The sequence below is a fragment of the Papio anubis genome, chromosome 15 (assembly GCF_008728515.1).
Source record: "Papio anubis isolate 15944 chromosome 15, Panubis1.0, whole genome shotgun sequence".
Classification (NCBI taxonomy): domain Eukaryota; kingdom Metazoa; phylum Chordata; class Mammalia; order Primates; family Cercopithecidae; genus Papio; species Papio anubis.
This window is the reverse complement of record NC_044990.1, coordinates 21,513,210-21,540,768: the sequence shown is the minus strand read 5'-3', so window position 1 is coordinate 21,540,768 and position 27,559 is coordinate 21,513,210. Positions and strand designations below refer to the sequence as shown.

Here is a 27,559-nt window from a genome sequence, read left to right as displayed (position 1 = left end):
AGATAAGGGATGAAACACGCCCTGGCCTCCTGCAGCACCCCCAGGCTTGATAGGATTAGGAGATTCCAGCCTGGCGAATTGTAGTCAGACCAGTTCTCTGCTCTTGAACCCTGTTAAGATGTTTGTCAGTGACAATGTGTGCCCAGTGGGACATGGACCTTCCTTAGCAATTCTAGTTTTGCCCTGACCTTGTGATCTCACCCTGACCTTCTGCCTTGTGATCTTTTGTTGCCCTTGAAGCATGTGATTTCTGTGACCCACACCCTATTCGTACACTCCCTCCCTTTGAAAATTGCTATTGAAAACTTGCTGGTTTTACGGCTCAGGAGCCATCATGGAACCTGCCAACATGTGATGTCTCCCCCAGACACCCAGCTTTAAAATTTCTCTCTTTTGTACTCTTTCCCTTTATTTCTTAGACCGGCTGACACTTAGGGAAATAGAAAAGAACCTATGTTAAAATATTGTGGGAGTGGTTCCCCTGATACATAATCTCATGTTTCTCTCAGGTTTTGTTCATTAAAAAAAAATTTTGTTTTTAAATTTTTATCTGACTGGGTTGATTTGAAGGACCGGTCTTCGAGCTCAGAGATTCTTTTCTCAGCATGATCTATTCTGTTCTTTAGGCTTCCAACTGTACTATGAAATTTTGTAGTGAATTTTTAAATTCCAGAAGTTCAGTTTGTTTCTTTCTTTAAAAATTACTATGTCATCTCTCCAGGACCATTTTACTGGCTTCCTTGGATTGAGTTTAAACTTTCTCCTGTATCTCATTGAGCTTTTTTGCCATACAGATTCTGAATTCTATGTCTGTCATCTCTCTCAGCCATTTCAATCTGGTTAGGAACCAGACATTGCTGGGGAGCTAGTGCAATTATTTAGAGGTAAGGAGACACTGACTTTTTTAATCATCGGAGGTTTTGCGCTGATGCTTTCTCATATGAGAGGGCTGGTGTTGCCTTATCATTTTGAAATGGCTGTTGTTTGGATGAGGCTTTTTGTTTTTATATTCTTTATTTCCCTTGAGGGTTTGACTGGAGTATGCTGCCTTTAGTCGACTGACTTCATTCCTGAGTGCTTTCAGAGGGTCAAGGCTCTGTGCGGGATCTTTCTTTGTGGTTAGATTCCTGCATTGGGTTTCACTGGTGATGTATGGTGAAAGAATTTATGTTTGGTGGTTTAATTAAGGCTGTGATCTAGTACATGGCTCTTAAGAGTAAGGGCAAAGAGAAAGAATTTTTAATTTAAAAAATCGTTAAAAAAGAAAAAGCATGATGTAGACTGATAAATAAAAAAAATAATTTTTAAAAAAGAGTAAGGGCTGGTAGATAGGCACTCAGTCATATGCCTCTTATATTTTGGTGCATTCACAGCAGTACTCTGGGGTGAGTTAGACGGGGTGGGCAAGTGATAACCTCCTCACCAAATCCATTCCTGGGTCTTGGAGAGCCCCCTCCAATCACTGGTGCCATGCTCATGTTTTCTTAGTCCCAAAGTGGGGTGCTGGTAGGTTGTGTTCTCCCTTCCCTTAGTGTCACCCAAGCCAAAGTTTAGGTTACCAGGAGACCCATAGGTCCCTGGGGACCCACTGTGCTTGGCAGAGTCAGAGCAGGTTGTGGGATATGTCAACAGGTGGCCCCTTGATGCAGTAGGTCAAGGGTGAGGATCCCTGGGCAGGGCAGTGTTGCTGTGGGTATGCCGCTGGTGTGGTGACTGCAGCCTGGGTTTTTTTCCCCTAGCAGATGGCTGTGGGGACCATTCCACTCGTGCTCCCACAATGGGATCTCCTTACGGTGTCTATCCTAGTAGCTGGCCTGACCAGCTAGTTTTGTCCCATTCCATCTGCACCCAGATTGCTGAGCTGTTGGTTCTTCTGGGTTGTGGGGCTCCTTCTGGCAGAGGCTATGGCTGACCAACAGGCTACACCTTTCCCTGGCTGGTCTTGCAGACGGAAGCATGTTCTGCTCCTGCTCCGGCCTACGAACCCGCACCTTATACTTCTCAGTATTTGGAGAGTAGGGGCTCTTACCCCGATCTAGCTCTGGCCACAGATCTCGGTTGGATATTCCCCAGCTGTGTGTCCGAACTCTGGGGGATTGGGATCAGACCTATGACTTTGTCCTCTGACCTCTTGGGGTTGAGCACAGGCTGTGCAGGGGGTCTGAAGTGCTCCTAGGCCACCAGCAAAGCATTCAGGAGGGGCAGTGGAAGCTGTGCTATGTGTATGCTTTTATGGGAGCAGCCAGCCAGAAGACTTGGGAGGGGCCGGCAGAGAAATTGGCGTGGCAGATTAGAGTCACCCTGGTCTCATGGGAAAGATAGCCCTGCTCTCTCCTGGCCTTGGTGGTCAGCAGAGGTTAGAGCCACAGGGAAATGGTTGTTGATAGTCGTGTTTTGCTGCAGTGGCCTCCATGCAAAACCTTCTGGGCTCCATGCAGGCTCAAACTCTGCCTCTGTCTACTCTCTGGGCAGCTCCCCTTGCCAATCCGAATATCTGTGAGGGTGGTGGGAGCTCTTGTAGCTAGGATCTTGGAGGTCCACAGCAGGAGAGTGTTGCCTTGCAGTTCCTTCGCTCACCCCTTCCTCACGACCTATTTAAGGCCTGGAGCTGGTCCCAGTGCTTGGCAACTCCATGCAGGGTTCCCAACTTCCTCTTCCACCTCAATGTCTATATCACCCTTCTATCAGCACTCAGTTTTCCGCTCAAGAGATCGTGATGGTTTACCTGATATTTTGGTTTCTCTTGGTGGGAGAGGCACTTCCCAGTTGCATCAAGTCAGACATCTTGTCCTCCTCCCTCCACAAAATATTTTCTATTTTCATTGCATGGATCCTTGTCAGTGAAACAAAACAACACATCTTAAACAAAAATATAATAGAAAGAAATGTTCATTTTTTTATGTGATGAAAAGTCAAGAATGACATGAAAAGGGGACGAGGTCTTTAAATCAGTAACTCAGTAAGCATTCATATTTGGCACGCACACCACGGACTGGATGCCTAGTTTTCAACACTATCCAATAGAAGTGATGATGATAATATCTATTTCATCTTATACATATATGTCATATGCTATATCTCTGCTGTTCAATAGGGTAGCCTCTAGCTCATGTGGTTTTTGGACACTTGAAATGTAGCTGTGTGTCTGAGGAACTGAATTTTCTACCATATTTCTAATTAAATTGTCTCGTGTGGCTATTGGCTACTATATTGGATGCTTAGTAGGTGACTAGATTTTCGTAATGATGATAAATCATTTGTTTTCACTGAATTCCCCTGTTCATTTGTGTAATTTGCCTTCTGCCAACCCCTTAATATAACGTATTATCCAATGTGACCTTCATGCTTAGAAATTTGGAGTTGTGGGGGGTGTTTGGATTTTACATTTTTGTGTGTGTGTGGATATGAGCCCAAGGGGATGGCAGCAGATGGAGAAGATCAGTAATTTCTAAAAAGTCATTTTGGATCCAAACCAAACTGAGTTTCTGAACTACCATGCCAGACTCTAAACAGCACAAATCTTTACCTACTCAGTCCTTATGGAGGTAATTTTAACCAAGAAAAAATTAAGAGAAGGTGGTGTCTTCTACACACTTTGCTTTTACAAGGTGACCTCATTTTGAGTAACACCCAGACTAAGTTAGCTACAAAAATGTAGGTAACTGAACAAATCGGCCTATGAATGAGTTATTCCGTATTTTTTTTTTATTTGAACTTTAGAAAAAAATCTCCTCCCTCTTTTTCAGTAGTTTTTGTTTTGGCATGATTAGTATTGGACTCCTTATTCCTGAGTAATTACAAAACATTTATTTGTTTCTGTAGTCGCTTCTTATATCTGATTGTAAAGCCATGTTATCAGCCTTGAGGAGGAGAGAGTTTATTCCTTTTATGTTTTTTGTTAACAGATGCCCCATGCCAGGCAGTGAGATTTTTTGGCTTTATTTTTCATTTTTAGTTTTAGCAAAAACCAAATAATATATAGTTTACCATCTTAACCATTTTTAAATATACAGGTCAGTAATGTTAACAGTATTCACACTATTGTATAGCAGATAGCTAGAACTCTTTCATCTTTAAAAACTGAAACTCCATATTCATAGAACAACTCCCTATTCCGCCTCCCTGCATTCCCTGTCAGCCACAATTCTACTCTTTCCATGATTTTGACTACCCTAGATATTACATGTAAGCGTAATCATACAGTATTTGTCCTTTTGTGACTGGCTTATTTCACTTAGCATACAAGTTTCATCCATGTTGTAGAATATAACAGGATTTTCTTATTTTAAAAAGAATAATATTCTACTGTACATGCATGCCATCCATTCATCTGTCGACGGACATTTGGGCTGCTTTTGCCTCTTGGCTATTGTGAATAATGCTGCAGTGAACATGGGTGTGCAAATATTTCTTCAAGATTCTGCTTTCACTTCTTTTGGATTTATACCCCAGAAGTGGGATTGCTGGATCACATGGTGATTCTATGTTTAAGTTTCTGAAGAACCACCATCCTGTTTTCCACAGCAGCTGCTCCATTGTTTTAAAATCTCACCAGTAGTGCACAAGGGTTCTCTGCATTGTCATCAACATTTATTATTTTCTGGGTTTTGACAGTGGCCATCCTAATGGGTGTGACCTGATACCTCACTGTGGTTTTGCTTCACATTTTTCTAATAATTTGTAATGTTGAGTATTTTTCATGTGCTTGTTGGCCATTTGTATGTCTTCTTGGGAGAAATATCTATAAAGGTCCTTTGTCTACTTTGTAATCAGGTTACTTGTTTTTTTGTTAGTCAGTTGTGAAAGTTCTTTGTATATTCTGGATATTCACTGCTTATCATCAGATACATGATTTGCCATTAGTTTCTCTAATTCCATAGGTTGCCTATTTTTATTCTGTTGTTTCCTTTGATGTGCAGAAGTTTTTACATTTGATGCCATACCTTCTGTCTACTTTTGCTTTCATTGCCTGTGCTTTTGGTGTCATATCCAGAAAATCATTGTGAAACCAATGTCATAAAGCTTTTCTCCTGTGTTTTCTTCTGGAGTTTTATGGTTTTAGGCCTTTTTTTGTTTTTTGTTTTGTTTTGAGACAGGATCTGGCTCTGTTGCCCAGGCTGGAGTGTAGTGATATGATCTAGGTTCACTACAACCTCTGCCTTCCAGACATAGGTAATCCTCCCACCTCAGCACCCCTACCAGTAGCTGGGACTACAGGCACACGCAACTATGCCTTGCTAATTTTTTTTTCTTTTGTATTTTTTTGTAGAGACCGTGTTTTGCCATGTTGCCCAGGCTAGTCTCAAACTTGTGAGCTCAAGTGATCCGCCTGCCTTAGCTCCCAAAGTGGTGGGATTACAGGTGTGAGCCACTGTGCCTGGCCTGGTTTTAGGTCTTCATGTTTATATTTTTAATCCATTTTGAGTTAATTTTTGTATATGGTGTAAGTAAAGGTCCAGTTTTATTTTTTTTTTGCATGTGGAGATACAGTTTCTCAGCACCATTTGTCAGTGAAGCTGTCCTTTTCCCCACTGTGTATTCATGGCACCCTTGTTGAAGATTATTTGGCTGTATACGTGAAGGTTTATTTCTGTACTCAGTGTTCTTTTGCATTGGTCTATTTGTCTGTCTTTATACTAGTACCACACTGTTTTTTGTTTGTTTGTTTTTTATGTATTTTGAGATGAGAGTCTAGCTCTATCACCCAGGCTGGAATGCAGTGGTGCGATCTCAGCTCACTGTAATCTCTGCCTCCCAGGTTCAAGCAATTCTCCTGCCTTAGCCTCCTGAGTAGCTGGGACTACCGGTGAGCACCACTACACCTGGCTAATTTTTGTATTTTAGTAGAAATGGAGTTTCACCATGTTGGCCAGGCTGGTCTGAAACTCCTGACCTCAAGTGATCCACCCATCTTGGCCTCCCAAAGTGTTGGGATTACAGGTGTGAGCCACTGTGCCTGGACATACCACATTGTTTTGATTACTATAGCTTAGTAATGTTTTGAAATTAAGAAGTATAAAATCTTCAACCTTTTTTAAGGTTGTATAGGCAACACAGGGTTTCTTGAGAGTCCATAAGAATGTTAAAATATTTTGTTTCTATTTCTGCAACAACAACAACAACAAAAAAAGTGCCATTGGGCTTTTGATAGGAATTGCATTGAATCTGTAGATTGCTTTGGGTAGTACACACATTTTAACAGTATTAGGTCTTCCAATCAATGAACATGGAATGTGTTTCCATGTAGCAATGTTGTATAGTTTGTGTAAGTTTTTTGCCTTCTTTATTGAGTTTATTCCGAAGTATTTTATTCTTTTTGATGCTATTGTGAATGAGATTGTTTTCTTAATTTCCATCTCAGATTGTTTGTTGTTAGTATACAGAAGCACAACTCAATTTTTTGTGTTGATTTTGTATCCTGCAACTTTGCTGAATTTGTTTATTCTGTGTGTGTGTGTGTGTGTGTGTGTGTGTGTAATCTTTAGGATTTTCTACATATAAGATTATGTCATCTGTGAACAGAGATAATTTTAGTTCTTCCTTTTAATATGGATACCTTTTATTATTTTTTTCTTGCCTGATTGCTCTGACTAGGACTTCCAGTACCATATTTAATAGCAGGCACTGATATGGTACCTTCCCTCAGGACCTTTGGTGATTTAAGGGAGGACAAATATTTCTGTTTCAGTGTTGAGCAGTGCTTAGGTAGAGGTATGGGCTGAGAATATTAGAACAAAGAAAAGGAAATATGAGAATGTGGAGAATATTGAAAGGCTTCACACATAAGGGGACATCTGAGTTCAATATGGAATGATAAGTGGAATTTGGACTTTTGAAGAGGAGCATGAAGCCAAGCAGAAGTCTTTAAGATGCCTCTTATTTTGTCCAACCCCCTTTATTTTTCAGACAAGCAATGTGAGAGGCAAGGGTTAGTGAGTAAGCTGAGGGTGGAGCCCAGATCTGTCCCTTCAGCAGTGTTCTGTCACTTCAGGTGGTCTATCATCCCTACTACCTTGTTCAGTGATACTTTTCCTGATTAAAAGATTACGTAGGCCAGGCATAGTGGTTTACACCTATAATCTCAGCACTTTGGGAGGCCAAAGTGGGCGGATCACCTGAGGTCAGCCTGGTCAACATGATGAAACCCCTTTTCTACTAAAAATACAAAGAATTAGCCAGGTGGGTGGTGCACGCCGATAATCCCAGCTACTTGGTAGGCTGAGGTAGGAGAATCATTTGAATCTGGGAGCCGGAGGTCACAGTGAGCTGAGATTACACCACTGCAGTCCAGCCTGGGCAATAGAGCAAGACTCTGTCTCAATAAAAAAACCAGATTGTACTGATTGCGATCCATGAATGATTAATCATATATATCACATTTCTTCCTGTTCTGGGCAATCTTTTTTTACAAAGAGTAGGTGTAGAACTTAAGTAGATTTTCATTATCTTTCAGAGAGTTGCACTGTACCCAAGCACTTTGTATATTTTGAAACATACCTAAATCTGAATAAAATGATCATATATGTATATGAAAGAAGGCTACCTCAAGATGTAGAAAAATGAAAGTTGAGTAAAATGGGTCTTGAATTAAGACAAGCAAAGGATGAAATGACATACTTAGCATCAAGTAACTACTTTGGAAATTCAAATAAAAGGGATTAGAAAAATAAGGCACTGGCAGTTAAATGCAATTAAATTCTTTGCATAATAAAGTGCATGCAAAAAAATCCACAAGGAATTATTGTTAAATTATTATTTTTAATGTAATTTGGGTGGTGAATGCTGATTAAGATGTGTTGAAATGGTACTCTTAGATAATATTGTTAGTATAAATTAATGCAATCTTTTAATGGTTTAGTTTAGTAATGTATTAAAAGCTATAAACATTTAATAACTTCTGAGCTAATAATTGTATTTCAACAAAGTGATCTGCTTTGAGAAATATTTCAAGTGAAATAATAGGTGGCATTTATTGAATAGGTACTTTCTACTTGGCAGGCACTGCTGTAAGCATTTAACATGTATTAGCTAAATCCTCACCATGGCCTCGAGGTAAGTAAGCATTATTAGACAAGAAAACTGCATCACAGCAAGGAAAACAACTTGCCCCAGTTGGTAAATAGGGGAGTTGGGAGTCATACCACCTGTGGTCTGTTTGTAACGCCTGTGCTTCAACCATTATGCTAGTCTGCTTCTCTCAGAGGGATACACACACATATGTGCACAAACGTGACTATATTAAGGAATATCTCAAACTGTGATATTTGTTAATTAAGTAGCAAAAATTTAGAAGTCATGGTGTTACAAGACAGCAATAAATAATGTATGGTCTGTTTATTCTACATTGACCCTTGTGTGTGGGCTTTAAAAATGATTATGAAGAGTAATAAACCACTCGGAAAATGATTGTGACAACATGAAATGAGAAAGACTTGTAGTAATCAATGTAAGACTATAAGATGTCCATTATGTTAATATGGTTATAACTAAACAATGTACATAGTACTTCCTCTGAACTAGGTGCTGTTCTAAGCATTGTGTATTACTTAATTATCATAGAGAAATTATCCTGTAAGTAGTTGTCATCGTTATTCTCATTTTACATCTGAAGGAATTGGGCTACAGATAGACTAAGGTCAAAGTCTAACAACAGTAAATGAAGAGCAAGGATTTGAAATCAGGCAATCTAGCTTCAGAGTGTACATGTAGAACTAAAGTTCTATTCATTGCACCAACAAATTCCAGGAGAGATCAAAATGATAATAATGGTACTGTTTGTATGGCAGAATCACAGGAGAGAGGTATCATCCTATGTACCCCAAAAGGATTTTGACCTCATTTGCAATCACACTCAATAAAGCAAAAGGGGGAAATTACCCTTCTAGAATGGAACCCTTCCAGGCACATTTGTTTGGGTTATGATATGGTTTGGCTGTGTGTTCCCATCCAAATCTCATCTTGAATTGTAATTCCCATGTGTCAAGAGAGAGACATGGTGGGGGTGATCAGATCTTACGGGTGGTTTTTCCCATGCTGTTCTCGTGATTGTGAGTGAGTTCTCATGAGACCTAATGGTTTTATAAGGGGCTCTTCCCCCTTCACTCGCTCGCTGTCTGTCACCTGCCACCATGTAAGATGTGTCTTTGCTTCTCTTTCACCTTATGCCATGATATTAAGGTTCCTGAGGCCTTCCCAGCCTTGTGGAACTGTGAGTCAATTAAACCTCTTTCCTTTATAGATTGCCAGTCTTGTGCATGTCTTTATAGCAGTGTAAGAATGGACTAATACTGGCTACTTCCCTCAACTTCTCCTTTTTCCTTTCCCATGCCTCTCTGAAAGCCACTACATCTTAGCACTCCATAATAATTCAGAATAGAATTATTTTGAATATGAGAGTTTCACTGGTAAAAATTACAAAATTGACTATAAAGTTAGGACACTGGTTTTCCAAATTACATGTCCCTGAAACACACTTTTCACATGGCTTCCAGGGTTTCACATTCTTTGGACTTCTTCTTACCTCACAGAATCTTTCCTAGTGTCTTTGTTGTTTTTTTTGTTTTTTGTTTTTTTAATTTATTTATTTTTTATTATTAAGTTCTAGGGTACATGTGCATAACGTGCAGGTTTGTTACATATGTATACTTGTGCCATGTTGGTGTGCTGCACCCATCAACTCCTCAGCACCCATCAACTCGTCATTTACATTTTGGTTGCTTCTTTCATCCTGACTTTTAAATGGTGGAGTGCCTCAGGACTCAGTGCTTGTTCCTGCCCTCTATCTGTACTCATCCCACCACATCAGTCTGATGAAATAGATTACCATCCAAATGTAAATGACTCCCAAACTAACACTTGTGGTTCAAAGTGCTCCTCAGGGTTATGGACTTGGATAGACAATTACCTCCTTGACATTTCCACTTGCACATGTAATGGTTATTTCAAGCATAACATGTGTAAAATAGATATTTGATCTCTTTTCCTCATTTCAAAATAGTATCACCATTTATTTACCTAGCTGCTCTTCTCTCTACCTGGAACACCTTTGCTCCAAATCTTTGTGACTCAGTCCACATACAGGTGGCCCTCCATATTCATGGGCTCTGTATCTGCAAATTGAAAATATTTGAGGGAAAAATAATACAACAAAAATGGACAAATAAAAAATACACTATAGCAACTATTTACATAGCATTTGCATTGTATTAGGTATAAGCAATCTAGATAAGATTTAAAGTATACAGGAGGATGTGCATATATGTACATGCAAATACTTTGCCATTTTATATCAAGAGACTTGAGCATCAGAGATGTGCATAGGTTACATGCAAATACTATGCTGTTTTATATCAGAGACTTGACATGGATTTTGGTGCTTAAGGAGTTCCTAAAACCAGTCCCCTGCAGATACTGAGGATGGCTCTATTCTTTCAGGTTCTGCTCAGATACAAGCTCATCAAAGAGGTGCACCTTGAACATTTGCTCTATTGATAAATAAATTTCGACTCCTGTCATTCTCTCTTCTCTTATTCTGCCTTATTTTTGTTATATCTCATAATTTTCTAACACTGCTCATTTATTTTTTTATTTGTGTATCACCTATTTCCCTCAATGGAATATAAGCTTTATGAGGGCAAGATGAGTTTGCTTTGTTCAGTACTGCAGTGCCTGGCACATAGTAGGTGGTCAGTAAGTACTTGTCAAGTGTGACTAAGTGAATGACTCTCATTACCTTGTATCATAACTTAGTTTCTTTGTTGAGTTTCATGTCTTTTAATAGTTCACTATATCATTTAATCAATTCAATTTAAACTTCTCAGGTCAAATGATCTGAGTAATTTATCAGCTTAAATTCTATTTCAGACTTGTGGGCAGGATCCGCCCACCAGCCTGCACTAGTCCTAGCCTGGTTTCTTGAGACCTAGTTCCTTTCTTCTTTTTTCCTTTCTTACTGCCTTTCTTCACCCATCACTATTTTACCCTCTTCTTTCCCATTTCTAGGTTTGTTTCTTTTTGCAGTATCCTAGGCTTCACTGTGATACCCAGATGCATATGGTGACTTTCAGCATTGCCTTCTTTTTTTGTGTTGCATTTTTCTTTGTGAATGTATGATTTTCATGCTACCTCTCACTTTCTCTTCATCTAAATATACTCAAGAATCCTTTCTCATATTGAAACATTGAATTTTCAAAGCAACTTCAAATATATTCTGTATCCTACATTACATTTTACACAGCTATCTCCAACTTTCTTTCCTACTGTTTGTCCCCATAAATCACCTTGGGGATGAAGCTGTTTTCTAATTTCTGAGTTTTGTGTGTCCAACTGACATTCTGTGAAGCTGAAAGGACGGGAAATATTTTACTTGAAGAAAAGAAATAGGTAGTTGTTGTAATCTAAATAATGGCTTTACAAGATATTCACTTCCTAAACCAGGATAGCAGAGAAGTCAACTTGACCGTGAAAAGCTACAGAATGCCAGCAGCTACCAATAGCTGGAAGAGGCAAGGAATGGAATCTTCCTTGCAAATCATAAGACAGTATAATAATGTCTGAAATTTGCTGAAAGAAAAATAAATTGGTCAACCTAGAAATTTATATCCAGCAAACTTTTTTTAAGTGAAGGAAAATAAAGACATTTCAAACAAAAGCTGAGAATATTCATTCCCATCAAACCTATACTATAAGAAATATTAAAGAAAGATCTTTAGGCTGAAAGAAAATAATATCAGTTGAAAACTTGTCTCTACAAAACGAAAAAGGACCCAAAATGGTAAATTTTGTAGCTAAAGGGAAAATACATTTTTTCATTAAAATTTTTTTTCATTTAGAGGGATCAAGATGGCTGAGTAGACACAGGTAGTGTGTTCCTTCTCCATAGGGAAGAACCAGAATAATAAGTGTATACATTTTGAACAGATCATCTAGGAGAGAACACTTGAGCTCATCAGAGTTGAGACAGGAAGTGCCAGAAGTAAATAAGGAGGGGGTTTGAGGCAGCCTCCCCAGCTGGAAACTGACAGCACCAAGAGAGGCTCCTTGACACAGGGAGAGAGTAAGAGAGAAATCCCCAGAGCTCTGAAATGAGTTTGTATGATCTTTGCTACAGGAGAAACCCTCAACCCACTAGGGCCTCATGCCTGACATACAGAGCTGCCTAAATATTGCAGAGACGTTGCTGCATAAAGGGAATCCACACAGAATCCCACAGGCATCCGAGCCTGGAGCATCCTCAGCTGGGCACTATTTTCAGAACGTAGATACTGGGAATCTGCAGACAGAGCTTCAGCTGCTGCATTGCTCCAGTAAAGAAAAGGTGAGAACCTCCTAGGTTGCCTGTACAACCCTAGGAGGATACTTGCTACCCTGCAAGGGGCTGCTGCTGAGACCGAGACATGAGTGAACTGCATCTCACATAGATTTTTGCCCATGCTTCGTGCCTGGATGGTGCCACAACTCTGGCCCCAGGTTAAGATGCTATTTTGAGAGGCTAATGCTGGACTTCACCCCACCCTTGGCCCAAGTTTGTGCTGATGCAGTTGCAGCTGCCACCCAGCCAAAGAGGGACAGAGAGGCCAGGCCATCCTATGCATATAGTGGACAATACCCACTATTCTGCAATGAGCTGCTGTGAGACTGAGACACAGCTGGACTGCATTCCCCACAGCTTCTTGCCCATGCTTCTTGCTCAGACAGTGCCTCATCCTACCTGGTTGCAGGCCCAAAGTATCATTTTTGAGATTGTAATGCTGAGCCCTGCCCCACCTTTGGCTTGAGTTTTGCCTAATGTGGCTTCAGCTGCCACCCAGCTAAGGAAGGGAAGGGAAGCCAGGTTCTCCTACGCCTGCCTAGGATAATGCCCAACACTCTGCTACAGGCTGTAGTGAGACTGAGACACAAGTGGACCACACTCCTCCAGATTCTTGCCCATACTGCTTGTCTGAGAGGGGCCCAACCTCTGCAGTTGCAAGTCCACAGTGGGCAAAGACATGCAGCCAGGAACAGTTTTGTGACCCGGAACTGGTCTCCATGTGTCATTACTGGGTGGCCCAGCCTGTTCCCTTGGTCAGTTGGGGGACAGTGCTCCACTAGCTCTGAAGAGCAGGAGAGAGGCAGACCCCATTCCCCTGGAAAGCTAACCCTCAATACAGACTGGCCCTAAGGGAGTGCAGAATGCAGCCCACCAAAGTCCCCCCCATGGGTCAAAGGAAACATGAATGCAGTGCCAGCCACTGAAGGCAGCACCACCAAAGTCCAGGAATGGACGTGGAGAGGGGTTCATCTCTAGCCCCCCCAACCCCCGTTCTCAGTGTGCTGTTGCAGGCTCAGCAGGGACATTCCCCATTTGGGCCTGGGGAACATGGGCTGAAAAATTCTGCTTTGCAGGCTTCTCCAGTGGCTCCTCTCCCTCTCAAGGTGAATACATGCCAGAAGAGGGCACTTTTCACAATTCTTTGTTGGCTCCACCCCTTCCCCTACCTGCTGGCTTTTATTCTTAAGCACCATCTATTGGAATACAGCATAAAATATACTGCCAAATAAACTTACATCATTATAAAAAGCAATATCTGAAAGAGTCATTGCATAAACATAGCTGCTACCAAGTAACCTTTACAGGTCCTTGGCACCCTAAAAGCACCCAGAAGTAAAGCCAATTGATTAGACACAATATACATAACAGCCATAACCCCAAGGGAAAGAAGAATTTAAAAATCAAGAAGCTCCATCCAAACAATAGCAAATTTTAAAAAACAAAAGAAATATCATCTCTCTCAGATGAGAAGGAAGCAGCGCAAAAACTCTGGCAATACAAAAAGCTAGAGTGTTTTGTCACCTCCACAGGATTCCACTAGCTCCCCAGCAATGTATAAACCTGAATGAAATGTGTGAAATGATAGATACAGAATTCACAATATGGATGAAAAAGAAATTTAGTGAGATCCAATAGAAAGTTGAACAGAAAGAAGCCAGAAAAATGAACCAAGATTTGAAAGACAAAGTAGCTATATTAAATAACCAAACAGAACTATTGGAATTGAAAATTTCCCTATAGGAATTTCAAAATATAATAGGAAACCTTAACAACAGACTAGACCAAGCAGAATAAAGAATTTCAGAGCTTGCAGACTAGTCCTTTGAATCAACCCACTCAAGACAAAAATATGAAAAAGAGAATTTAGAAAATAAAGCCTTCAAGAAATATGGGATTATATAGAGCCACCAAGTCTACAACTTATTGGCATTCCTGAGAGAGAAGGGACAGTAAGCAATTTAGAAAACATATTAGAGGACATAATTCAGGAAAATTTCCCTCAATGTTGCTAAAGAGGTTAACATGCAGATTTAAAAAAAAAAAAATCCAAAGAACTCCTATGAGATACTATACAAGATGACAATCCCCAGGAACATAGTCATCAGATGATCCCAGGTCAATGCAAAAGAAAAAGCCTTAAAGGCAGCTGGAGAAAAGGATCAGGTCACTTACAAAGGGAACCCCCTCAGACCAACAGCATACTTCTCAGCAGAAACCTTAAAAGCCAAAGATTGGGGGCCCATTTTTAGCATTCTTGTAGAAATGCCAGCAAAGAATTTCATATCCTGCCAATTTAAGCTTCATGAATGAAAGAGAAACAGTCTTTCCCAGATAGACAATTGCTATAGGAATTTGTCACCACCAGACCAGACCTACAACAGATACTTAAGGGAGTTCTAAATGTGGAAATGAAAGAGCAATACTTGCTACTACAAAAGCATGCACAAGCACATAGCCCAAAGAGTGCATAAGGCAACTACACAATAGAGACTACAAAGAAACTAGCTAATCTTATGACAAGAATAAAACTTCACATATCAATATTAACCTTGAATGTAAATAACCAAAGCATTCCTCTTAAAAGACATAGAGAAGACATCCTTCTGCTGTCTTCAAGAGACCCATCTCATATGTAATGACGCCCATTGGCTCAAAGTGAAGGGATGGAGAAAGAACTATCATGCAAATGCAAGTGGAACACGAGAAAGAGCAAGCATCACTATTTTGTATCAGATACAATAGACTTTAAACCAAGAATAGTTTAAAAAAAAAAAAAGACAAAGGGCATTACATAATGATAAAAGGTTCAATTCAACAAGAAGACTTAACTATCCTAATATATACACACTCAACATTGGAGTACCCATATTTATAAACCATTTACTTCAAGACTTAAGAAAGGACTATCGACCCCACAATAATAGTGGGGAACTTCAATACCCCACTGACAGCATTAGATAGATAATAGAGGCAGAAAACTAAGAGAAATTTGTAACTTAAATATGACACTTGACCAATTGGACCTAATAGATATCTACAGAACATTCTCCCAACACATTCTTCTCATCTACACAGGGAACATACTCCAAAATTGACCACATGCTTTGTCATAAAGAAAGTATCAGTAAATTTTTAAAAATGAAATTATACTATGCATATTCTTGGACCACGGTGGAGTAAAAATAAAAATCAACACCAAGAGGAACTTTCAAAACCACATAAACATGTGGAAACTGAACAACTTGCTCCTATATGACTTTTAGGTACACAACAAAATAAAGGCAGAAGTCAAAAAATTATTTAAAACAAATGAAAATAGAGGCACAATATACCAAAACCTCTAAGATGACCAGAGATTGGAGTGCTGACTCTGGACGGGGGAAGGGACCCAACAGCCAAAATTGAGTAATGAGAGTGGACAGTGCCCCAACTGTAGGCAAAAGCAATCTTGAAAGCTTATAGCACTAAATGCATCACTATAGCATCAATAATATAGAAATATTCCAAATTAACAACACAACCTTTTACCTAAAGAAACCAGAAAAACAACAAATTAAACCCAAAGCTAGAGAAAGGAACAAGATAACTCAGAGCAGAACCAAATGAAATTGAGATCCAAAATCCAAACAAGGGATAAATGAAGTAAAAAGTTGGGTCTTTGAAAGGATAAACAAAATTGATAGACTGATAAACAGATTAACAAGGAAAAAGAGAGAAGATCCAAATAAGCACAATCAGAAATGACCGAGATGACATTACAGCCAATTTCATGGAAATAAAAATCCTCAGAGACTACTAAGAACATCTCTATGCACACAGACTAGAAAATCTAGAGGAAATTGGCACATTCTGGAAACACATAACCCCTCAAGATTGAGCCAGGAAGAAACTGAAACCCTGAGCAGACAAATATCAGGTTTGAAAATTGAATCAACAATAAAAAAAAAAAAAAAAAACTACCAACCAAAAAAAGCCCTGGACCAGATGGATTCACAGCTAAATTCTTCCAGATATATAAAGATGAGCTGGTACCAGTCCTACTGAAACTATTTCAAAAAAATTGAGGAGGAGGAACTCTTCTCTAACTCATTCTATGAAACCAGTATCATCTTTATGCCAAAAATCTGTCAAAGGTACAAGAAAACTACAAGCCAGTAACCCTGATGAACGTAGACACAAAAATCCTCAACAAAATACCAGCAAACTAAATCCAGCAGCACATCAAAAAGTTAATGTACCATGATCAATTAAACTTTTTTTCACAGAATGCAAAGGTGGTTCAACATAGGCAACTCAGTAAATGTGATTCATCAAATAGAATTAAAAATAAAAACCACACGATCATCTCCATAGACACAGAAAAACTTTTGATAAAATCCAACATCCTTTCACAATAAAAGCTATCAACAAGCTAAGCATTAAAGGAAGATACCTCAAAATAATAAGAGTCATCTGTGACAAACTCATGGCCAACATCATACTGAAGGGGCAAAAGCTAGAAACATTCTCCTTAACAACTGATATAAGACAAGAATGTCTACTCTCACCACTCTTATTCGACACAGTACTGGAGGAGGTCCCAGCCAGAGGAATCAGGCAAGAGAGAAAAATAAAAGACATCCAAGGGAAAGTCATATTATCTCTCTTCATTGATGATATGATTCTATACCTAGAAAACCCTAAAGATTCCACCAAAATACTCCTTTTCCTGATAAATGACTTCAGTAGAACCTCAGGATACAAAATCAACGTACTAAAACTAGTGGAATTTCTACATATAATAACATTCAAGCTGAGAGTCAAATCAAAAACACACTCCCACTTACAATAGCCACACACAATAAAATACCTAAGACTACATCTAACCACAGAGGTGAAAGCTCTCTATGAGGAAAACTGTAAACCCTGCTGAAAGAAATCATAGATGACACAAACAAATGGGAAAACATCCCATGCTCATGGGTTGAAAACATCAATATTGTTAAAATGTCCATACTATACGATGGAATCTCCAGATTCAAAGCTATTTCTATCAGATTACCAAGACAATCCTTCACAGAATTAGAAAACTATTCTAAAATTTATATGGAACTGAAAAAGAGCCTGAATAGCCAAAGCAATTTTAAGCAAAAAAATAAAGCCAGAGGCATCACATTACCCAACTTCAAACAATACTACAAGGCTTACCTTAACCAAAGAGCATGGTACTGGTACAAATATAGACACATGGAGCAATGGAACAGAATAGAGACCCCTGAAATAAAGCCACACATTTATAATCAGCTGATTTTTGAACAAAGTTGACAAAAGTAAACAATGCAGAAAGGACACCCTATTTATTAAATGGTGCTGAGAAAACTGGCTAACCACTTGCAGAAGAATGAAACCGCAGGATACCTATTCTTTTCAAATGCATATGGAATAGTCATTAAGATAGAGCACATGCTGAGACATAATACAAGTTTCAATAAATTTAAAATATTTGAAACCTTTCAGAATATGCTTGTAATCTAATTAGAATTAGATTAGAAGTCAATAACAAAATAACATCTGAAAAATTACCAAATATTTCATTCATATGAAATTCTAGAAAGGCAGAACTAATCTCTCGTGATACAAGCAGATCAGTGTTTGAGTTATGGTGGGTGTCAGAGATTAATCATGAGTGGTATGTGTCAACTTTTTTCAGGTTATGAAAAAATTATTTTTATTTTAGTGATATTTTCATGGGTATATACATCTGTTAAAGCTCACTGAACTGTATACTTGAATGAGCATTTTTTATTGAATGTAAATTAAACCTAAAAATTTATTTTTAATCAAATGACTTAAAGAATGGGACGAAACTAAAACAGAAGGTTGTAGAATGGAGAATGAAAACAACAAAAAAGAGACTTTTCAGTGGAGGAATGGTAGGTGAGAGAACACTTGCAAAGTAACTTTGACCTATAATACATCTGTTAAGTGAGAAAAGTAGTTGGGTGTAAGAGAAAGTAAAGAGGATTTGAACATCTGTTACACAGAGCATACTAGAAAATGCAACACGAATGAAGTGATTGCCAACTGAAATCAGAGAGCAAGAATACTGAATGTGTCGAGTGTTCTTATTTCCCTTGCTTTCTCTCACTGTGGTTTGTGGCCCAGAGAACATGAAGAGCAGAAGTTACTAAGGATTAGGGATTACAGAAGTGCATATGACTAACAAGGAATGTATAGTGTTAGGAAAAGCAATGCAGATATGGCTAAAAAATTTGAACAGAAAACGTAATGGATGGGGAAGAGGTAGGAACGGTAAGGTTGGTTGGCATGAAGAAGAGGTTGAGCATGTATGTAAGATAGGAAAAGATGATAGATAAGAATAATCTGAACTAGGAAAAGTTTTCTATGATCAGTTATATATTATGTGACACGATCTTACCAAGTTAGTAAACTATCACTACTGGCAAGCTACTAAGCTACTTACCAAATAGTAAGCTATTACTAGCAATGGCAGGTAGCCAAAGCTGAAAATATAAAACACCTCTGTCAGTCATAGGCTTAGAAAAAGTTCCTGTCCTTTCTGTAGGAAATAACTCAATAAACATCAACCTTATCAACTTTTAGCTCTGACACTGTTTTATATTCTCCTTAACTTATGGCTGTTAGCGACAATTTATTTTCAAGACAACTTTGTGCCCTGTCTCCCAGTTTAACATGGACCTTTCAGTCGGTAATGCAGAGGATCCTCTAGGGTATAACTCCACAAGGCAGAAGACAAGTTTACTGTGGACAAAAAAAATGGGCTAGAATGTCTTCAGCCTCTCAGGCCCTTAATAGGGCTGATGATGTATGACTCTACTGGAGAAAAGGAAGACAAAGAGGTTTCAGATCATCAATAAAGCAGCTGACTCTGAAGAAACAGCTGGAAATCATATTTAAAGTCAATCTTCAATGAATTTGAAAAAAAATGCACATAAAAGTCATTACCTGCCTCGTTTGGATATATCAGACCTATGAATATTTATGTAGAAACAAGAGCTTATAATTATCACAAAAAGAAAATGAACACTACTTTTCCCATTTAGAAAAATATGAAAGGCAAATTTTAAATGAAAGTTCTCTTGGAGCATTTGATACGTCATGAACTATCAAGACCATGACTATTTTTTAATAGCTTTTGAAATATTTCTTGAAAACGTCTCTCTTCTTTTCTCCATTCTTATTATTTATTCCTTAGTTTCAACCTTAGTATATTTATTATTCTCAGTTGCTTTTATAAGGCCTTAACTTTTATCAAATTTGTAAAATAACAGAACAGAATTTTGATGTCATTCGAATGCCTCACCTAGTACTATGACATAGTAAACACACAACTAATACGACTGCACTTGGATTCAAAGATTCTTCAATGGTGGAGAATAGAAAAGCTATAGGGCAGGATTTCTAGTCTGCACAGAGCTGAGCACAGAGGAGCAGTGCTGTGTCAAGGGCAAGACTCTCACAAGTGGCTGGAGCAGAGAGGAAAGACTGTTCCCCTAGAACCTAAGTAGCCAGTTTTTCAGGCCCAAAGGATCCCTCTGTTGCTAAATCAGGGATCAAACCTTAAATAGGTTAATTTTTTCCTTATGTGAACATACAAGGGTAAGGAGACTTACCATTCTCATCAAAAGGAGATGGAAAAGGGACACAGAGTTCTGACATCTGCATAAGCTACCTAGCTACCTGCAATCTAGCTGATACAACAGCTATCTTTAATTTTTAGTAAAGGAGCTCAAGTAAGTTGCCCTAGATGAAAAAACCAATAAGGAGAAGCTTAAATAGCTTGCCCAAAATGACACAGCTAGTACAGGGCAATGCTTAAGTAACTTCCTGAAGTTACACAGGTCGTGAGAGGTGGAATTACTAGGTTGTTCAGCACCACACTTTTCTCCTCTCTACCTCAATGGTTCCTGGCCCTGTGTGGGGGTCTCCTAGTGGATAAATTGGCCCTCTTCCATTTACATTTGTCTTATCCTTATATCTTCAAAGTGCTTCATAAGACAAAAAGAACCTGCCCTTCATAGACTGCCTCCCACTGCAGCAAGTCTAGCACTGAGGAGCCCTAAGACTAGAATGCCAGCTTCCTAGGGGGAGGATAGATAGGAAAGGCTCCTGAGACCTGGGGCCTGGTTGAAGGAAGAAATAGGTTCAAGATTAAGAGGAGGTGAGTGATACACTTGGCTCAGACATAAAATATAATGCCCACCAAAAAACTCAGTCATCAATCTGAATAATATTTACTGAAGTGATTTTTAAAATCACAATGTGAGAAACCCATGAAGAACAAAATATCAAACTTGTAAATAAAGATAGGATCTGGCAGGGCCAATGTTATGGTGAGGCAAGTGAGGTTGAGTCATATAAATGAAGGGCTGGACCCTATCTTAATTTTAAACTGCTGAAATTGTATTCGTCATAGTTTTTTTTGTTTGTTTTTGTTTTTGGTTTTTTTTTTTTTTTGGCATTTTGATTGTTAAAATATTGCATTATTTATCTTGATTACTGCATTTTGGCATTCTCATAAATTTTGTGCCTGAGCTGAGTGCCTCACTCACTTCATTCTAACATTGGCTTTAGGGTGAAGACTGGGGAACCAGTCTGAACCTGACAAATAGTTTGGGCCTCACAAAAGAAAGGAGAAAGGTGGGAGCCTCACTAAGAATTTCATGCCAGGCTCCTCTTGGTACATCATTTTGTTTATTCCTGACAGCCACCCTCCAAGGCAGCTATTAGTATTATCATTTATATAGGAAACTGAGTGCCAGTATTACAAGCGTAGGAAGTGACTGAGCTGGGTTTCAGCCAAGGCCTGTCTGCCTCTAGAGCCTGGCAATTCCCACTACTGGCTGATACGTGCGTAATAGTTTATAACCAAAATTCTTGACATTTTCTCCACCTTTCAAGTCACAAGCTCCACCACATGAAGACAGAAATCAAAATGGGAAATTTCATTTGCTTGTCCGCTCTTGAAGCTGCCTGAAATTTTAAACCATAACTCTCCTGACGTCCTTAAAATACTATTCTTCCCAAGTTATTCATATTTTACTTCAGACAGGAAAAGTGTGAATACAATGCACCCATTTTACATGTAGCGTTCATTACTATGTTTGATTGGTGCGCTGTCTGCTGCACCACAGCATATTTAGAACAGAACAGATCAGTTGGTTGAGGGGAATCAGTAACACTCTACACTTGTATTGTGGATCCAGTCAATTTGGATGGTCATCCAATCTTGGATGTGGTGAAAAGAGGGTGGGCTTAGGGTCTAAGTGAAATTGACTACCAGTGTGTGACTCTGAATCATTTATTTATATCTCTGAGGTTTTGGGTCCCCTTTTTATAAAAATTTTATTAAATAAGTTTTCATTTTTCCACAAAACTAAGATTGAAGGAAAGTCTGCCTTTCTTAAAGTCAACAAGGTCTACTGATAAAGAAGGTACCTTGTAATCTCTCCTTTCATGACAGAAATCCAGGCCTAGTCGATACTTTTTTCTATTATCAACTGTAATTAAGGCATAAGGCTCTCCCTGATATAATAAATGATTAAACCTCTCAATAAATAACTTCACATAGGCCTGGCTATGCTGATTACTTCATCACTGCCTTCTGCAATAGCCACTATTGCCATCTACAGCTTGGGCTCCTGTCCATAAGCTGAGTACAATTAACAAATGCATCATTGTCATCTTGTTTGTGTAAATGTTGTGAATAATAGCCATTTATTATCTAAGATGTCACCTTTTGGCTTTCACAAACTAAGATTTCATGAATTCATAGACCATGCGCAGTCTTTCAGGCAGAATTCATCAAATATCTCTTTGGAACCCTAATAGATTTGGGGGGCATAATTCTGTTTGTGTCATCTTTGCATGTTCAATGCCAAGTATAATGCCTGGCATATAATAGGTTCCACAACAGATAATAGTTGATCATTGATGGAAATCACTCAGATAGTTTATTTCATTTTGTCCCTGAAAAAATAAACACTGCAAACACTGGTCTTTCCAGAGTCTCACTGGATAAATATCTGTGCCCTTCACCAAATGGCCCATGAATTAGCACATCAGAATGAAGGGAAAGTATTAGGGACTAGAATAACTAGTAGATGATACTAATCAAGCTTTTGACTTATTGAATTAATTTAGATCAAAGACTGAACGAATCCTTGTCATTTAGCTCATTTTCTAATATTTCAGCATTTAATCTTTTGGGGAGATCTTCTTTGGAGGAATACATTCATTCAATAGATTGAATATTTATGAGTCAAATGTTTCAGGTTCTAGAGCCTCCAAAATGTCTGAGATATTATCTCTGTCTTTAAGGCTATCACAGGCTAATGGGTAATGTACACAGAGTTAAAGTGCAGTGCAAGTGCATAGAAACATGTCCCAGGAATAATACGGGCATAAAAGAGAAGTTATTCACTTTTATTTCCTGAGCCTAGGAATGTGTAGCAAAGAAGCTTCAAAGTGGTCTAAAGAATGAGTAGGAATTTTCCAGTCAGTACAAAACAGCACAATAAGCTTAGGGATTTTTTTTTTTTTTTTTTTTTTTGAAACGGAGTCTTGCTCTTGTCACCCAGGATGGAATGCAATGGCGCCATCTTGGCTTACTGCAATCTCCACCTCCCGGATTCAAGCGATTCTCTTGCCTCAGCCTCCTAAGTAGCTGGGATTATAGGCGCCTGCCACCACACCCGCCATAATTTTAGAGTATTTCTTTTATTAGGACAGCTCTACGAGCAAGGCCAGCCTGTCCTAAGCTGCCTGGCACTTGCTCTGCCCACCTCAGCCTCCTGCTGGGACATGAGCCACTGAGCCCAGCCAGGAGTTGTAAATAGCTTCCAGGGTTGGAACAGCTCGGGAGGGCAGGTGGACGAGCACGCTTGAGTCAAGGACCAGATGATAGAAGCCTCTGTACCTGCTGAGTCTTGCTTGGACCCTTGGTCAGAGATTCTCAACAGTCCAGTAGGGGCCACAGGATACCCACTTGGCCTGGCTATCCCAATTAGTATGAATGGGTCATCCAGTATGATTAATCCCCAGGCATATGTGACTTCGTGCCCATTTTGCCCTGAGAATTCCCAAACTCTTGGCTGTATGTTAGAATCCCATTTTAGAGCTTTGAAAATACACATATTCTACTCATCCATGTCACCCCTCTAATCAGCTTACTGACAACACAGCCCAGCAGTAATCCCTAAACTCATGTTTAGGGACTTCAAAATGGGGAGACATTGACAGGAGTTAAACAGGGCAAAACATCAAAGTAAATGTGTCTTTTAAGGCTAATAATAAATGACACTCTAAAGGCCTGACTGATCACTTCTATACGCCTTAAATGGAGATAAAGGGCACAGAATCAAATGACAGGGATTCTTCAAACTCACTGGAAGGAAGTAGGAGCTAGTGTAAAGAGGAATATGAGCTAAGCCTGTAGGGGTGGAAGGAGGAGCTTGCACGGATAGCATTGGTAACCACGGAATCCCAGCCAAGACAGGTTGCATGAAACTGGATGAGTAAAGTGATGAACAGTGAGTTAAGTTTGAACGATTCTAGATAGATCCTGGCTGGGGGTTTCTGGAAAGGAGTTAGCATAAGTTCCAGGAGGTTTGAGAAAGAAAAGCAACAAACTCAACTTGGGACATTACTATTAGAACTCTTGAGATGATTGTGGTTTATTCAAGATTTTATGCCCTTGCAGGCAGCTGTATATCCCAGCCTGGTTTATGTTGAAGGAAGGTCTGAGATGGGGATTTGGGACAGCATGTGTTGGGAAAAAGCTGGAGTGTTGGGAGGGAAACCACAGTGGAAACACACGTCCTCTTGGAATGTGTCTAGACTCTTGCTGGCTCTGCTTATAGCCCTCCTAGGCTCCTAGGCTCCTGGGTCCTGGCCATCCCATGGCAAACATGTTCCATATAAATGCTAAACCATCACAGCTGTAAATAAATCAGGTGTGCTTAATGCAACATGCCCTTTGACCTCCACGCTCAGCACCTGTTTCTTTGTTGATACCTATAACACCGTGGCTCTAGGCTTGGGGCCTTCTGAAGCCTCAACATGGCTCCTCTGGCCCCGTACTCTTTCGTACTCTTTCCCTTAACTTTTGACTCGCCAATCTGGCCCCCATGACCTGGTGTTGGGTCTGATCACCCCAACAACATCTTTGTTTAGGTAGAAGTCAGAAGTTAAGTCAGTAGGTGAGATGTCTCAGAAAGCAGAGACAGTAACAGAATACTGAGAAGTTGGGTCAAAAGTAATAAGTTTTAAGAGGAGTTTGAGAGTTAGCAGGCAAGATTGGAGGGGCAGCCATAGAGATGGCAGGAAACCCAGGGAAGACAAGCATGATAGAAGTTACCAAAGCCAGAAGAATTTCAAAAAGAAAATGCGGCAAGCGTGGAAACATTTCAAAGACAGACAAAATAATGAAATAACCATTGAGGAGGTCCTCTGTAATTACGGTAAAGGCAAATTCAGTTTGGTAATTAAGAAAACGCCCGAATAACTTTGTGTTGAGAAATTTTTGTGGTGAAGGAGAGAGGAGTATAATTTTCACAAGTTTGCCTGAGAAGAGTATGTGTACGGCTACTAGAAAGGATGGGTGGTTGAATGCACATAAGTGTGTGCTTTTAAGATTGGAGAGAAATGGCAAAACTTGCTGAAGGGAAGATAGTTTAACGATTGAAGCGTTAGCTGACGCGAAGAAGGGATGAGAGAATCTACAGAATGAGGAGGGGCTTGCTTTAGTTTTCATTATGCTAGCTGCTCCCAATTAGACCTGGGAAAGAAAGTGCATATGAGAGAGGAAATGGAAATACTCATTTGCTTCCCATACCTTCCCACCTTAATCGTTAAAATAACCCCATTCCTTTTTTTACCACACCAAAACTTTAAAGATAAGTATATTTAGGCAGAGATTTTTATGGCATAAAAACTTCACAAATAATAAAAAATACTATGGCATTAGTAAAAACCTCTCAAACTGCACGAAATCGCATCAACTTGACCTCAAAAACATGGTAAAATAAAAGCAATTGTTCTTTCAAAACTCACCTGTAGGTGTTTTGCTGTTGATTTGCTTTGCAAAAATGGCAATTATCAGCTCCTGAGCAAAAAGAGCTCCTCCCACGATGCCTGAAAATATTAATTTAGGTACATTGAAAGGGGAAAAACGTCTGTGCGTGTACTATTCAGTTCATTAGTCAAGTTAGAGCTAAAGGAGTTAGTATTTGGTCCAATTCTCCATCTTTTATTTGTCAAGTGAGGAGACAGATCATTATGGAGAAAATGTGCTCACACTGTGGATGTTTATATTATGCGTCTTCAGAGTCTCATAAGGGCACTTATGCATTTAGGGTTTTATTTTTTAAATAGTACCTTTCCTTAGTGTACAGTTATTCAGAAACATCTCTGGTTTCATTTTTGAGGTTGTAATGGCATTCACACGAAGCATGGAAAACATAAATAGCATATAATGATAGAAAGGACTCATCACAGGAAACCAAGATTTAACCTCAGTGGAAATTACATAGGTTGGGGGGGGGGGGAGAGGGAAGGCAGTATTTTGTCTCAGACAGACCTAAATTGAGATTACAACTGTTGATACCTACTATCTCAGGGCAAGTTTTAGCTCCTGCAAATCTTACTTGTTAAATGCTGGTAGGCCTTTTCTGTTGGGCAGGAATTTCTGTGGAAACTATCTTAGGTTAGTTCACAGCTGTAGTTCCTGAGCCCTCACCATAAGCCACAGAAAGAAAAAGTGTATTTTTCTCAGGTCTCCAAAACTGCCAAAATTGTTATTTCTACCCTAGAGATTAGAACATGAGCCAGACTCGAGAAAAAGTAATCTTCAACGGGCTGTGAAAGTAATTGCTGATGGGACAATGAGGACTAGGGATAGAAATAAGGGAAAGGAAGGCAGCACATCTGATGACACAGGGGTACACTGGGGCTGGGTGAGAGCTCTGATTTCGTTTAGTTTCTATGAGAACTTCAGTTTCATTTTCTACAACCCTGTTGATGGGAAAGGTACACAGATTCTACAAGCACAAGGCCCTGTAGACTTAGGCAAGTTTAAACCTAATAAATGGAATGGTCAGCTTTGCAGAACAAAATATCAAAGAGTGAGCCAGAAAAGCAACTAGTGGGGAAAAATCCTGAAGGCCACAGAGATAGGAACTTCCCACTTTGTCATCAATGTTCATTCTGATGTTCTTTAGTATGTGCTACACTCTATTCATGGCCTCTTTTTCATTCCCAATACTACTTATTTGTGATTTCCTTTATTTAAAAAAATTAATATTGCCAGAGGTTATCTTATTCGTCTTTTTCAAAAAACTAGTTTTGGCCTTTGATTCTTTCTGTGATGTTACTTTCTATTTTATTAACTTTGGCCTTTGTTCTTTTTCTACTCTTTTTGGGTTTATCGTTTTTCTAACTTAAGTACATGCTTTTAATTATTTTGTAATTTTATAAACTTCTAAGTACCACTTTAGTTAGGTCATCCCGGTTTTGAGTGTAGTATCTTAATTTGTAATCCAGCTCCAAATACTTTCCTATTTCCATAATTTCCTTGAAGTTTGCTACTAAATTTACAAAGTATGATGAATTTATTTTGCATTACTGATTTCTAAATTGCATAGTGGACAGAGAAGGTAGTATGTTTTATACAGACCATCTGGTATTTTGAAACTTGCCTTATAACTAAAGTGGATGGTCAATTTTGAAATGCCTCATTCATGCATGAAAAGGATGACTCTTTGTCACTAGATAAAACTACCTAACTGTATCTGAATTGTCTATATTCTTAAATTTTGCTCCCCATGAGTTATGGCAGAAATGTGAATTCATTGATTTTCTTTGGAATGTCATCAATTTCTGTTTTATATATTTTGAGGCTGTGTCATCACGTACATAGAAGTTTAAGATTGTTTTTATAGTTAATTATTTTTCTGGCCACATGGTAAGCTTTTTATTCTTAATGCTTTTTGCTTTAAAGTTTCTGCTTTCCAAAATAAGACTCTCTGCCAGGTTTTTTGGTTTTGTTTTTAAGGTATTCTTTGGTGTATTTTGTTCTATCTTCTGTATTTTTCAACCTGGGTTCTTGAATGTTAGGTGTTTCTCTTTCTGATTTACCAACATACTTATATTAGTCCATTCTTATACTGCTAATACATACCCAAGACTGGGTAATTTATAAAGGATAGAGGTTTAATTGTCTGTTTA

The 27,559-nt window shown here is 39.0% G+C and overlaps 1 protein-coding gene and 1 long non-coding RNA gene across 3 annotated transcripts in view; both read right to left on the bottom strand.

Moving 5' to 3' along the window:
* The window catches only part of DNAJC15 (DnaJ heat shock protein family (Hsp40) member C15), a 163,152-nt gene that overhangs the window by 79,944 nt on the left and 55,649 nt on the right, over positions 1 to 27,559 (bottom strand). The window lies entirely within an intron of this gene.
* LOC116270572 lies at positions 369 to 27,559 on the bottom strand. The gene is made up of 3 exons (XR_004178688.1): positions 25,388 to 27,559; positions 10,015 to 10,109; positions 369 to 2,833 (listed from the first exon to the last, which is right to left on the bottom strand). It is a non-coding gene; the product is annotated as an uncharacterized LOC116270572 (long non-coding RNA).